The sequence below is a fragment of the Aotus nancymaae genome, unplaced genomic scaffold (genome assembly GCF_030222135.1).
Source record: "Aotus nancymaae isolate 86718 unplaced genomic scaffold, 86718_ANA_hifiasm-v0.15.2.pri h1tg000019l, whole genome shotgun sequence".
Taxonomy (NCBI): domain Eukaryota; kingdom Metazoa; phylum Chordata; class Mammalia; order Primates; family Aotidae; genus Aotus; species Aotus nancymaae.
The window spans coordinates 28,396,209-28,410,129 of record NW_026988431.1 but is presented as its reverse complement, the minus strand read 5'-3'; the positions used below and the strand labels follow the sequence as shown (position 1 = coordinate 28,410,129).

At 37.5% G+C, this 13,921-nt stretch overlaps 1 protein-coding gene across 6 annotated transcripts in view; it reads right to left on the bottom strand.

Moving 5' to 3' along the window:
• TMEM108 (transmembrane protein 108) overlaps positions 1–13,921 on the bottom strand; it is a 658,024-nt gene that overhangs the window by 270,333 nt on the left and 373,770 nt on the right. The gene's annotated exons all lie outside the window — the stretch shown is intronic.

Below are 13,921 nucleotides of genomic sequence, written 5' to 3'. Positions count from 1 at the left end.
TATCAATACCTGCCTCCACTCAGAAAACCAAGCTTATCCCATTTTGCCATGTACTTCAGATCCTCCTGTTTTTATTTAACAGGCTGGAAACCAGATATTTCAATTTACAGAATGTAGTTTATTCATATAGATTATTTTAGCATCAGGAAACAACATGGTCCCAAATGACTGATGCTGTTTTCCCTATTTTTTTCCCCTCAGTGAATTCTAAAGAAATACTTGAAGTGCCTATAATCTAATCTGGGTACCCTAAGATGAAATACTTCTTCTAATAATCCATACAGGTGAAGAATCTTGAACAATGAATAAACAGTTTATTGACCTTTTGACTTGCTCTGCTGATAGGATTCCATGCTTGCCTGGTGCCCTTTTAGGACAGAAGCCAACAGTGGGTGCTTTCTCTTAAAAGCAACCAATGAGATAATCAAGTCAGGTCTTGGAGAAAAACAAAAGCTACTAGATAGGCATTTCTGCTCCTACCTGCAGCCAACCATCTTCCAAAACGAAAGCAAGGCCACTGTTGCAGAAGCAGAGAGTTGCCAATTTAGGCCAGCAATAGAACTGAAAGTTGACATGGGTGGACACTATCTTTATTAGACAACTATTTCCTGTTGGTAGGGTGCAAAAGACCCACTTTTCTATCTTTGCAACTTTTGAATTTCTTCTAAAAAGAGGCTTCTTATTCACTTCCATGGCTCCTTAAGGACAAGTACAATTTTTGATTGCCATTTGCCATTTCAATGACACAGTAAGTGCTCGGTAGGCATTTGCTCAAGTGAACCTTAAATACAGCAGCAATAGACAATTAAAATAAGATACTATTTTTACTGATTATATTTATAAACTAAAATTTTTGTCATATTCAGTGTTGATAAGGGTGTGGAGAAACATGACATTCTTATACAATGTTGATGAAAGTATAAATTAGGGCAGTCATTTTGGAGGACAATTGGCAATATTTAGTGATGCTAAAAATGGACACACTTTACCAATAATTCCGTTGCTTTGAATGTATCCTACAAATATATTTATAAAAATGCAAAAAGATATATTCAAGGGTATTTATTGCAGCATTGTCTGCAATAAGATAAAACTGGAAAAACCTAAATGTCAAAAAACAGAAGGTAAGCTAAATTATGGCAAACCATTGCAATGGAATACAATATAGCCATTAAAAATGAGATGGATTTATACGTACTGATGTGAACAGATGTCCAAGCTATATTGCTAATATATGGCATGACATATATGTATCCATATATACACATATAAACATAGATGTGTGTTATATGTGTATAGGTATTATGTATATGTGTATGTATGCTTGTATACAAATAGAACATTAGGTCATTTCTGGTAGAATTTGTAGAGACTTAACAGTGGTTACCTTTAAGGAATGATATTTAGGATTGAGACAAAAGGAAGGAAGACTTTTATTTCTACCTTACAGCATCTTAAAATGTTTACTAATTTTTAAAACAAGGAATGTTCTACTCATATATTTAAAACATGTTAATAATTGATAATTGCCTTTGTATTATTAGATATTCCAAAAAAAATAAAGATAGCAGGTTATTTTTACCATTCAGGGATCCATGTGTAACTAATACAGGGATCTTTAAAACCATCCCCACAGCTCTAGCAGCAAGCAAGAAACTATAGAAATGAAAACAGCAGGTCATATAAATTGTTTATGAAGTTTGTACTTTTAGTGTGTTAGACATTAGTACCTTAAAAACTTTATTAGATATTAGAAATCATATTAGGGCTGTGTAAATTTAAGATTAAAAATAGAACAACTAAAAATACACATTTGAATTATACAATAAGCCAAAAAACATATTCCTAATGCTTGAGTCATCTTTTTTTGGAGGTAGAGGGAAAAGAGAAGCAACCCCTGCTGCTAAATTAGAAATCATAAGCCCTAGAAGCAGTGTACATGTATAACAAGAAGAAGAAAACTGGATTGAAGAACTCTAAATGATGTTTAATCAAAGAAAAATACAGAAAGCTGCAAATGTGTCTTTTCAGGGGATGATTTAACCTACAGAGAGGGACAACCTAAGAGAAACTTCTCTTTTTCACTAGCAACTCAGTAACATATAAAATATACTTTTTTTCATCTTCCAAAGGTTAGAAAGAACACTCCATTAAAAAAAATAGAGCATTCACCTTCATTTCCACATATCCCGAGGTTTCCAAATATTCCTCCTACTTTTTTCTTACAAACTCAAGAGAAAAAATTTCCCTTGGTACTCATTATAAAACCCCAGAATGCTTTTGACATTGCCATTTTGACTGTCTATTGTTCTCCTAACTACAGGAAATCTCTGAAAGCCAGACATAATGACTGTTGTGACGGTTTTTAGTAACAAGAAGTGAAGTTTCCTGTCAAAAGAAGTGCTCTCTCCATTTTCATCATATGTAAAACAAGATGCTTCCATGAACACCTGCATAGACAGATGAGCTTCTTTGAGACCCTGTAAATGTACTACAAAGGATGAAAGAACAAATAAAAATGACAGATGAATTTGTGGGCGTTTTTTCCTTTTAGCTATAGCAAACTGTGATTTATTTCCCAATTAGTACTCATTCTTTTGTCGAAGACCTGGCTTTTTGCTCTAGAGCTGTCAAGAGCATATTCTAGAAATTAATTCAACACAGGAGTAAAAAATTAATTAGGAGTTGGTGTTTATTTGGAATACTCTAGCTCTTAGACTAAATAGACTGACTATGAAACATGTTTTATTACAATACTCCTCCATTAACTGCTTCAGGTCCCTATGATTCCAAATCTCCCATTCAGGTTGAGAGGCCTGTATCTTTAGTATGGATCTACTGGCCAGACCAGCAAAAGGAAGACGGTATGTTTCTGAGGGAAGAGTCCAAGACCAGGATTCAGAAGCCCTGGGTTCAAGTGCTGTAAAGTCTTTAACCTGCAGAGCTGCTGAAAGCAGACTCACCTTCATCTGTCTCACTTCTTTCATGTGAACAAGTGGGGAGGGACGTATCAGATCAAGTGAGATAATATATCAATACAGTTCACAAATAATGGGATGCCAAAAAGGCCTTACCATTAACAAGAACCGTAGTTTGCCTTTTCGAAATTGTGTTACACAAATATATCCTGTGTGACTCAGTTTTCTTAACTGTAAAATGGGAATAAAAAGACACATTTCATGGATGCTCTTAGATGCATGCACCCATGCTTTTCATTGTTTGCTCTATCTATGCTAGGCACTCTTCTAAGAGCTAACATATGCTCTTAGAAGAGTGCCTAGCATAGATAAACAATAAAAATATTAGGTGTTACCTTTAGTACAAAGCTACTTTATTTAGAAGTGTAGATCCCTAGTGCTGCAGATGTTCAAAATGTGAAGGCAGGAGAACCAAGTGAAAAGTTAGACACAAACATAAAGAGGGATGAGCTATGCCCAGACGATCTGCTTTAACTGGTGGTCTAGTTAGGCCTAAAGCAATAACCATAGGAGATGGCTGGGATAGGATTTGAACCAGGCACACAGCAACTCAAAGTACAATAAGAGACAAAGACTGTACAGTGTATCAATGTCACTTTCAAAGGTTAAGTGGCTTAAACGCTAAATGTGAGATGTAGAGAAGCACGGACTTCCTCTGCCCTCTAGGTCAGGCTGGTCCATAGTAGGTATACCTCAAAAATGTTTGAAAAATGAGTGGATAAATGGGTTGAACACACTGCTTTCAATACAATCTTCTTGCAGAATTCCTATTATAATACTGACTGCTTGATATTAAAAGGTGTCTTCATGAAAGACAAAGGAAAACCCAAAAGATACATGTGCACTCATGCCTTAATTCATGAAGTACTTAGTATTCACTATATCTCAAGCATGGTACAGAAGTTGTTTTATGAATAAAGTCTAGTTTATGCAATTAGAGGAATCTAAAGTTTTTAGAAGAAGAAGTTGCCCTCTATCTTGGGCTGGAATCTAGTCATAGTGGAAATAACTAATTACATTCCTCCCTAGTTGGTTTCTTACAGGCAGCTCCTCTCTACGTCTAAGCCTTAGTGATGCTATTTGTGTTAGGACACTTTAATCTTAAGAAACTAAAGGAAAATGGAAAATCTTTTTCAGAAAGATGTAATTGTACCAGATAATATGCAAGCGATTTGGGGGCACGTAATTACAATAATGCCTTACAACAAATTTATACGAAGGAAGATGCGCGACAATATTGAATTATGGGCGAGTTTTTAAAAATGGAGTTTTATTAGAGTAGTTCAAATTAAATGCTAATAAAATATCACCAAGAAGAATTCTCCTAGGACTACTTTAATGACTAGAATCACTCATAATCAGTAGATAGTTAGGATGGAAATAGATGCAAGTAAGGCATTTGAAAATGGCCCTTCTGCTCAAGCAGGCTAAATGGTTCCTAGCAAACTTATTTACACTATTCCTTTGCTCTGTGGGTCCTTTCTTCACAGATAAAATGAAGTAAACTTCAGATTTACCATGGAGAAATTATTAAGAACCCTGAATTAATGGGGTACAAATGAATGACACTATTGAAGAGAGAATCAGGGTCCTGTCAGATGACTGCAGCCAACTACATCTGGATTTATTTTTAAATGAGTGTTTATACTCCACTGTTCATCCAAGTTCTCATGAGAGGCTCTGTCTTTGCATACAAAGCAGGAAAAAACTGCTGAATGAAGTCAGTGTGCTGAATGGAACTGGAGAGTGGGTGGAGGGAGTGCCTAGTCTTTTTTCCCCCTCTTTTTTAAAATTTTTTAATTTTTGCTCTTATTTTTCTTTCTTCTCCTATCTGGTATTCTTTGATACATTATGACAGCTCGTTCAAACTGAGGAGCCTAAGAAAGATCCACCTGACAACCTAGACTCAAGAAAAGCTCATGTGAAAATGCTATTTCCAGCTAGTGTATGATCATCGGACCTTCATGAATAGAGCTAGTACATTTCCAAAGTACTTTAGAGGCTGCAGAAAATGTTAACAAACATAACCTCATTTGATACAACCACCTGTGGCATAGGAAAGGCAGGTGTCTTCATTTTATAGGCGAGAGGTTAATGATGTGATCAAGTCCACACTATTAGAAAAAGAGCCCAGCATCAAGTCCAACCTTCTTGATAAGACTGATAAATCTTGATAAATCTGTTAAGACTACTGATATCTTAGTATTGGTTTGTGGTGATATCCCCACACTACAATTCCTAAGTAAATGATCTTAGGTCTTTTTCCACACCCCCTACAGTAAACTGAAACTCCCTGGCATCTGATTCACTTATGCCTGTGGGAAGCAGAACCCTGGGTAGGAGAACCACAGGGGTTCAGCCCTCAGCCTCACTGTGATTTCACAAAGGACTTAGTAGCTTCTAGGACAGTGATTTTTCAGTTGTCAAGTCCAGTTTTAAATGCATCTGCTTCTCCACTGGGGAAAAACAGAGTCTGGTAGCAACAGCCAAGGCAAATCACCTGTACTGAATTTTTATTTTAGTAAATTTGAGATGTTCACTGGGACAGGTATGGCTAGGCTTGTAACATAAATGGGAGGCAACTGAAGAGCATTTTGCAAACACAAAACTTAAGACAAATGCTTAAACTACCTCCAAAACTTTGGATGTTATCATTCCTTTCTTCTTGGAAAGAGTAATTCCGTAAGTAATGAAATAACATGAAGGAGATTATTTTTTCAATGAACACATGGTAAAAAATCTGGTAAGACTACTAACAACAGTTTAGGTTTGGAAAAATCTCAGGATTGGAAAATCTTAAGATGATTTTAAGACTATTACCATTGAGTACTTTCCACACCTGGATTGGCAGAAAAATCCCAAAGGAGGGCCCCAGAAATCAGACAACATAGGGTAAATACTCTGTCAATCCCCAGAAATCAGAGAACCTGAAGTTTGTACTCTACCAATCCCTAATAGAATGAGTACTAGAATTCTATTCTAGACAACCTAATAGAATGAGTACTCAGAAGCCTATTAAGTCCATGCTGTTCCTCCCCAAAAAGGCCTTATAATAGATTCTAAAGAAGGAGAGTTTTAAAACAGCTTCCCCCATCTCTGGCTACCTAAAGGACTTAGTGGATCAGAGAGCTGCAAACCATACTCATGTGCTGATTACTCCAAAAAGCAACTGGAACTGTTCAAGAGAAACAGCAGCCAGCAACTGGGGCTTCATGGACATTCCGAAAATAGTGACTGACACCTCTGATTTTTTTCCAAACCTGGTGCACCCAATCCGACCCCAAAAATCTTCATTTAACATTTATTAAGTGCAAGACATTGGTGGCTCCTATCTTTTGACTTTGGATTTAGAGTAAAACAGAACTTTGCCACAAGCAAATAGGTACAGACACACCTCACACCTTACCAAATGCAGAAGAAGTGAACCTGTTGAGGAGACTATCATGAGGAAGAACCTGCGGGGTCAGCAGTGATTACCATAGCAACAACGGCCAATGGCACTCTAATTTTCAGCTCCTAGTGCAATGATCTGAGGTCTGATTCTCCCTTAGGAGGTTTCTGTTGGCTTTTGTAAGAAGCCTAGATAGACTTGCTGTCTTCCATTGGGCAGTTCTGGCAGAAAGAAAAGCACTCTTTATTAAGGGCTGTTCACAGTTCAGATACAAAACAGAGAATAAAGACTCTGAACTCTCTCACTCACTGATTGACTTGCTTTTGCGCAAACAGTCATCAGAAACTGTTTGGCTCTAGCCTATTAAAGGCCACTAGATCACTCACATGGGATGGCTTCCTGGTACATTAGATCGAGTTTCAACCTCACTTGTTCCATTGAGGACTAATATTTGTTTAATGCTGTACTCTATATTTTTAGAGTAAACTATCAGCCTGTGAAAGGTCTGAATACACTCAAACATTCAGCATACCAAGTCAAAATGTGTACTGTTTGAATTAAATGCAGATAAATCAGGCTGGGCGCAGCAGCTCATACATGAAATCCCAGCACTTTGGAAGGCTGAGGTGGGCAGATTACCTGAGGTCAGGAGTTCAAGACAAGCCTGGCCAACATGGTGAAACCCCATCTCTACAAAAATACAAAAATTAGATGGGCATGGTGATGTGTGCCTGTAGTCCCAGCTACTCGGGAGGCTGAGGCAGGAGAACCACTTGAACCTGAAACGTGGAGGTTGCAGTGAGCAGAGATTGTGCCATTGCACTCCTGGGTGACAAGAGTGAGACTCTGTCTCAAAAGATAAGTAAAATAAATTCAGATAAATTAAAATACAGATATATTTTCCTTTGAATGCACTAGTACACCAGTATCTCATATAGTTGACAACAAGCACTTAGCAAAATACGTTTTGAATTATGCTGAACCCAAGTCAGTTTATAACTTGACTGGGTTTGATAATCTGATATTTGCCTTGAGGGGAGATTGTCTTTGAGTTGGATGTCATCTTACAGATAATTTAGTCCATCTTCATAGCCACGGTACAGAAAAAGCATATGTAATATGCCTACCCAATTTTATTCATTTATTTATGTAAATAAATACAAGTCTTCAAAAAGTTCATGGAAAATGCATATTAAAAAGAAACTATACATGGATTGCAAAATGTTTTTACACCAAAATACTCACACTAAGTTGTTATATGTAAACAGTATCTAGTTAAAGGCACTAATAAGTATACGACATCAGTTTGCCAAGAGCCCCTATCTAAGCAACAAGAATTCTGCTAAAATTGAAGAGCAAACATCAAATTTACTGTGATTCTTGGGTGGAAGAATGTTGGAATTATTGATGCTTCACAAATTGTTTATGAAGATAATGCCCCAAAGAAATCAGCAGTTTACAAATGGATAACTCGTTTTAAGGAGAGATGAGATGAGGCTGAAGATGAAGTCCACAGAGGCAGACCATCCATTTACGTTTCTCTCATTACTAATGACTTGGAGTATCTTTTCCAATGCTTGATGGCCTGTGAAGTTTCTTCCTATGTAAACTGCCTGTTCAAATCCTTTGCTCAAATTTTTTACTAATAACATGTATTGCTTTAAAAATAACCCCCCACTGGAATCAGTTAAATAAAGCAACAAGAAAAACTCACACATGAGAACAGATGGCAATGAATCCATCCTTTGAAAATGGCAGTGACTCTACAGTCAATGGTGAATTTGAGACCTGCACAATAAATAATAACAGGGATAGCAACAGCTAATGATGTTATATGAAATACCTGATATAGTGCCTGCATATAGCAGATATTCATTAAACACCACTTCCTCCCCGTATCTTCTAAGATTATCACAACAAATCTGTGAGACAGAAAAAACATGTATTATTTTATTTCTCTTTAATGGATAACAAAACCGCCTGGAGTCATGCCCTTTATTCCCTGGTGAGAGAGGCATGGCTAACTCAAGTGCTGCTGGTTCCTCCCTTTATTTCTACTAGGAGTGTAAGCTTGGAAGTAGACAGCCTGGCTTTGCAACCCAGTTCCTCACTCACTTATTAGCTGAGTGGCTTTATGAAAGTAGTCACCTCTTTGAATGTCAGTTTCCTCCCATAAAATGGGGTAAATAATGATGGCATTTTTCTCTTGGGGTAAAGGATTAAGTAGTTCCATGTAATCCATGAAGAATGATGCCAGGTATTTAGTAAGTGCTCAGTGAATTTTAGCTGCTGCTGTCAATATTATTATTAGCTTATCCTTGGTGTGTGGGAATTGTGCTAAATGACACTGTCTTTTATGAATATCTCTCTAATTTCATGGTTTTTAAAAATCATTTTGAAAGATTAAAAACTATATAAAAACTATATAAAAATTTTTGAATATCCTCTAATTTCATGGTTTTTAAAAATCATTTTGAAAGGTTAAAAACTATATAACAGTATATCAACACTGAATATATCTTAAATATTGCATTTAATTCTAAAGATGTTTCATAATCCATTTTTTTCTCAATTTGGCTTAGGAAAAATCTTGAAAGATAAGCATTTTTTCCCCTAACATTTTCTGGGGTGTTTTTCCCAATGTATTTCTTGCATCTCGAGTAACACATCTGAGGACTTCACTGACCAGATAAAACAAACCTGTTGGAAAATGGGCCTCCATACAAAGTAGGCTAGCACTTTTGTTTCCTTTGTACAAGGATTATTCTTTCTCATATTTCTATCCACAGAAGTAAGAGAGGATATCAACCAAAGAAATACAGCCAACTGGTGGTAACTGTGGCCTGAATACAAGCAACCCTCGTTCTTCTCAGCTTTAAAAAATAAAATAAAATGAAGGCATAGTCAGGGAATCAAATCAAAGTATGACAAATGCTGGCGTAAAGGAGAGCAGCAGCAACAACATGAGGGTTGTCTGGAATCTTAAATAAGTTGTCAAAACTCACCGAATTACAAAAATCAATACTATGGTACAAGGAGAACAGTTGGGAATTCTAGCGTTTATGTCACTGTTCAGGCACATTATGACTCATAAGCATCTTCTGGCTAGTTGTTATTGCTTCTGCAGGCCTCATCTCATTGTAAGATGAGGTGTGGGACAAAACATCCTCTTCTCATTTACTACTTGCCATAGTTCTAGGGTTTTATGGTTGATACCTAAATCTAGATTTAAAACAAAATTTCCTATATGCTTACATTGATGCTGTCATACTTACATTAGTGGTGTAGTTTATTACATCATCCTAGCAGTTCTATAGTGGTGGCTCATCTAGCAGAGGCTCCTCTCTTTGCAACCTGAATGTACACGTGACTATCCAGCTACCCATCTAATTGGAAGACAAGGATTTCGCTTGCTGAAAACAGCCAGGCGCCCCCTCCAAGGACATCATTTTGACTATGCTTATTCTAGACATGGCTTTCCTGCAAATGTAGGCTCAATGATGTAGAGCTACTTCTTTCTTCATGTGCAAGCAGTAGCTTCCCTTTTATTTCCCCCAAAGTGGATCTAAAGAGAGTAGAACATCCAGGAATTCCCAGAATCAATCATGCTGTATGCAGGATCTGCTGAGAAATGTCTAGTACATGCAGCCACATCCTGAAATCAACAAACAAGACCCTGGGAACTGCCTTGGGACCCAGAACAAATGATTATATATATACACTTCATCAAACAATACAGAGCTGTTCAACAGTTGCCACCTCAGTCAAGGATAATAATCAGTGAGAAAATGAGTAACATCCAGTCATCGGTGACTCAGCCTCCATCTGACTCAACTCAAGGGCAGGGGTGAGGTGGAGTGAGGACATGTGATCTTGACAAGGCCATTTTGATACATGGGATATTACTGATTTGGCCTAAAATTATTATTTGTCTTGTGGGGCTGGAAAGAGAACTTTACATGTTACTTTATGTTTCTTAATATTATTTAACGTTTTGTAAGAGAAATGATATAAACATGCATAAAAGAGTCATCCTCATATGGCTCATCACTCACAGATGACCATCAGTATTTAAAAAATGAGAAGGTGGGGGTAGGGTTCCACTCATCCTCTGAGGATTGACTTATAAAGCCAATTCTTCTATAATGCTTATTTTGAAAACATGAATTTGTTTCAACACTATTGCTATATTAAGGAATACTTCAAGTATAATGCAAATGTTGGGTTTATGCATGATTTCATCCATGAGAAACACCAGGTGACTGCAGAAAACCACACCCAGCTGACCCAAAGCAGGTACACATGCCTCTAACACCTAACAGCTACCTAAGTCACTGAGTGTTATGAGCCACCCATCCATCCACATTGCTGTTACAACTTTCCTTCCAATTTCAGGAAAATCCTCCTTCTACCACTTCACATTAACCCATAAGCAGGAACCTTTCCAATGTCTGCTTCCACAAGCAAACTTAGTAATTCTTTTCCAAGGAAAAGTGCCATACTTCTTGTAGTGTTTCTTATGTATTCCTTAACTGTTTAACTATATTAACAGTGCTACCATTTTTATTAGGTTTCTATCTTTTTGTTTTAATGTTTTACTGACAAAGTTTTTAAATGTTGTGCCACTAAGCCCATTTTCCTCATAAATCCCGTAGGTTTTGTTGCACAATTTTGCATAGTATGGTGATTCTCCCAAACTCCCATGTCACTATAGCAGAACTGACTGTGTCTTTCTGCAACTTAAATTCTCTGACTTCTGTCTTAAAGCAGCACTGGCCAAATTAGTTTACTCTCAATTGAGAAACACATTTGACTAGGAGTGTAAGTTTGGAAATAGCCTGGCTTTGCATCCCAGCTCTTCAACTTACTAGCTGACTGGCTTTATGAAAGTAGTCACCTCTTTGAACCTCAGTTTCCTCCCAAAAAATGGGACAAATAATGATGGCATTTTCCATTTTCCTCATGGAAAATGCCATCATTAGGTGCTGGACAGCTCTACTTTTTGTAGGCTCCTAAGTACATTAATATTGTCTGATTAATAACTGTGTGTGAATGGGGTTGAGGGAAGATAAAAGAATGCTTCATTCATGTGATGGTCCTTATCCTCAGCTGTAGATGACACAGAATTTCTTTTAGTATTCTTTATACATGTTATTAAATATCAGAAGATTTCTTCATAATAATAGAAGCTGGCATAACTGAGACCCCCTTGAAAGCTAACCAGTTGTCACAGGTTTTTAACAAACATCTTTATTATGTTTTGCTGATAGTAAAGATTGTACTCATAAAACATGAGTGAAGGGAAAAGTAAAAAAAGCCATCTAACTCAGAAGAAGACTGGGGAATGAGGTAAGGTTCACAGATACATTTTGTCATATTATTTGATAATTTAAAAACAAAACCAAGCAATTTTACATCTTCCCAGAGTCATTTTGTTCCTGGAGGGGTATCTATGACCACCATTTTTTCCTTCTTATTACCATTCCTCCTGCAATACTACCATTCCTCCTGCAATCCAGCTCCTTGCCTCATTACAGCCTTCAGGAAGAGATGCCAGAATTTCTTTGTTTTTTGTTTCCCCCCAATGGAAAAAGAACTGTTTTTTTTGAAAGAAAAAAACTGTATTACTCTTAATGTGGATAAAGCATATAAACTCTCACTGCAGAACATACTTTAAAAGCCCCCTCAGGGCTTGTTCTTGTTTTCCCGCAGATGAATGTGTCAATACAGACCTGCCACCTCTCTCCCCACAGAACTAAATGATGCCCTGATCTCCTTTATAGAGAATTACTGGGTGGAAGCAGGGTAAGCAAAGCCAGTTTCAACTCCATTTACTGATGACAGTCAAGGGCATAGCTGGAACCTAGTACAAGACCTTAGCTACCAAAAAGACATTTTCTTAGACTGTTAAGGTATGAAGAACAAGCCAGCTTGTGGGTGGGTAAAAAATGTGTGTGTGCACACATGTGTTGACTACACTTGGGGGTCTGCATGTATTATTCACCCTGTTACTGCTTCAGGGCAGCTCACAAAAATGCATATTATATAGTATGATAAATTGCATGTAAAATGTTAAAAATGAAGCTATGTATGGGTGTATATATATTAATATACATGAATACACACACATCTGAGTACTTCACTGACTAAATAAAACTGTTGGAAAAAGGGCCTCCATATAGACATATATACACACATATATCTATATGGAAGTCATAACTCACTCTCTAATTAAGGAGACTCATGATGAGAAGAAAGGGTGAAGAAAATCTTCAGTTCAAAAGGAACCCAAGAGAAAGAGAAGCTTAGGTGAAGGAAAATCATCACTGAAGCCAGAGTTCTGGGTTCAAATATCAACTCTGCTATATACTTCCTGAGCAAGTAATTTAAACTCTGAGTTTCAATTCCTCACAGATAAAAGTAAGAATCCTCCCCACCTAAGACTGTTTTTTTTTCAAGATTAAATAATGTTCCTAAGGCAAAAGGAGACACAAATTCTGCCCTAAATCTCTGGCTTTTACACTACATTCAAAAATTGAGACTAGATGGCTACCACAGTCCAGAAACAATCTTGGTTGTCTGAGGCACTATGGATCTGAAAGACAGAATATGACCACATATCTATGACCCCCAAACTCAACAGGCAGTAGGTCAGAGACAAGCTGGGTCAAAAGAGTGGAGAGACTGAGAAATCTCAGAAGGACCATGGCCTGATTTCAAATCTTTCCATGTTGAGAAGCCCCTGAGGACAATGGCTCTCAAAAGTGGTCCCTGGACCAGCAGCATTAGCATCACCTGGGAATTTGGTAGAAATGTAAAATATTTGCCCCTCCTGCACATTTACTGAATCAGAAATTCTGCTAGTAAGGACACAACAAATGGACTTTAACAAACTCTCCAAGAGATTCTGATGCTCGAGAACCAAAGCCTTAGGAGACAGTCTCGCTTCAGTGAGTTCAGGAGTTTGTATTTGTTTCAAGTCACAGTTTAGAAAATGTCTGAGTTAGTCTAAGAAATCTCAGTATCCCTCTGGCCCTGTGATATAACACAGATTAGCAATGGATTCACAATACTCCGGCTATATGACAACAAGATGCAAGTCACCAAGCAATTCAATACTTCCTCAGACCACTATAGGTCAAGGTCAATTCCTGATCCAACTAGAAATCTCACAAACATGCCATTCAGCAGGAACTGGAGGATTCCTGGACAGAAAGCAATGGAGGATACAATCCTCTTAGAATGAAAGGAGTGCAGAAAATAACCTACTGGTGTAAACATGGGCTACTGTGGGAGACCTGATGTAGAACCACCTGCAGCACATAGCCAGCACCAACTTTTTATTTCTCTCTTCAGTGTTGGAAGCTGTGGCTGCATGCTCACACAAGACAAGCTACTGTACTTGGTGACCTTCTCTACCTCCACCTCCCCCAAACTCAGATCAACTCCAAAAGCACCAGAGTTTAAGTTTATGTAGCTTTCTCAGAGAATACCTAAGCTCCTTGATTTTCTTCCTTTTTACTTCCCTGCTTGCTCATCTGATTGCATTATC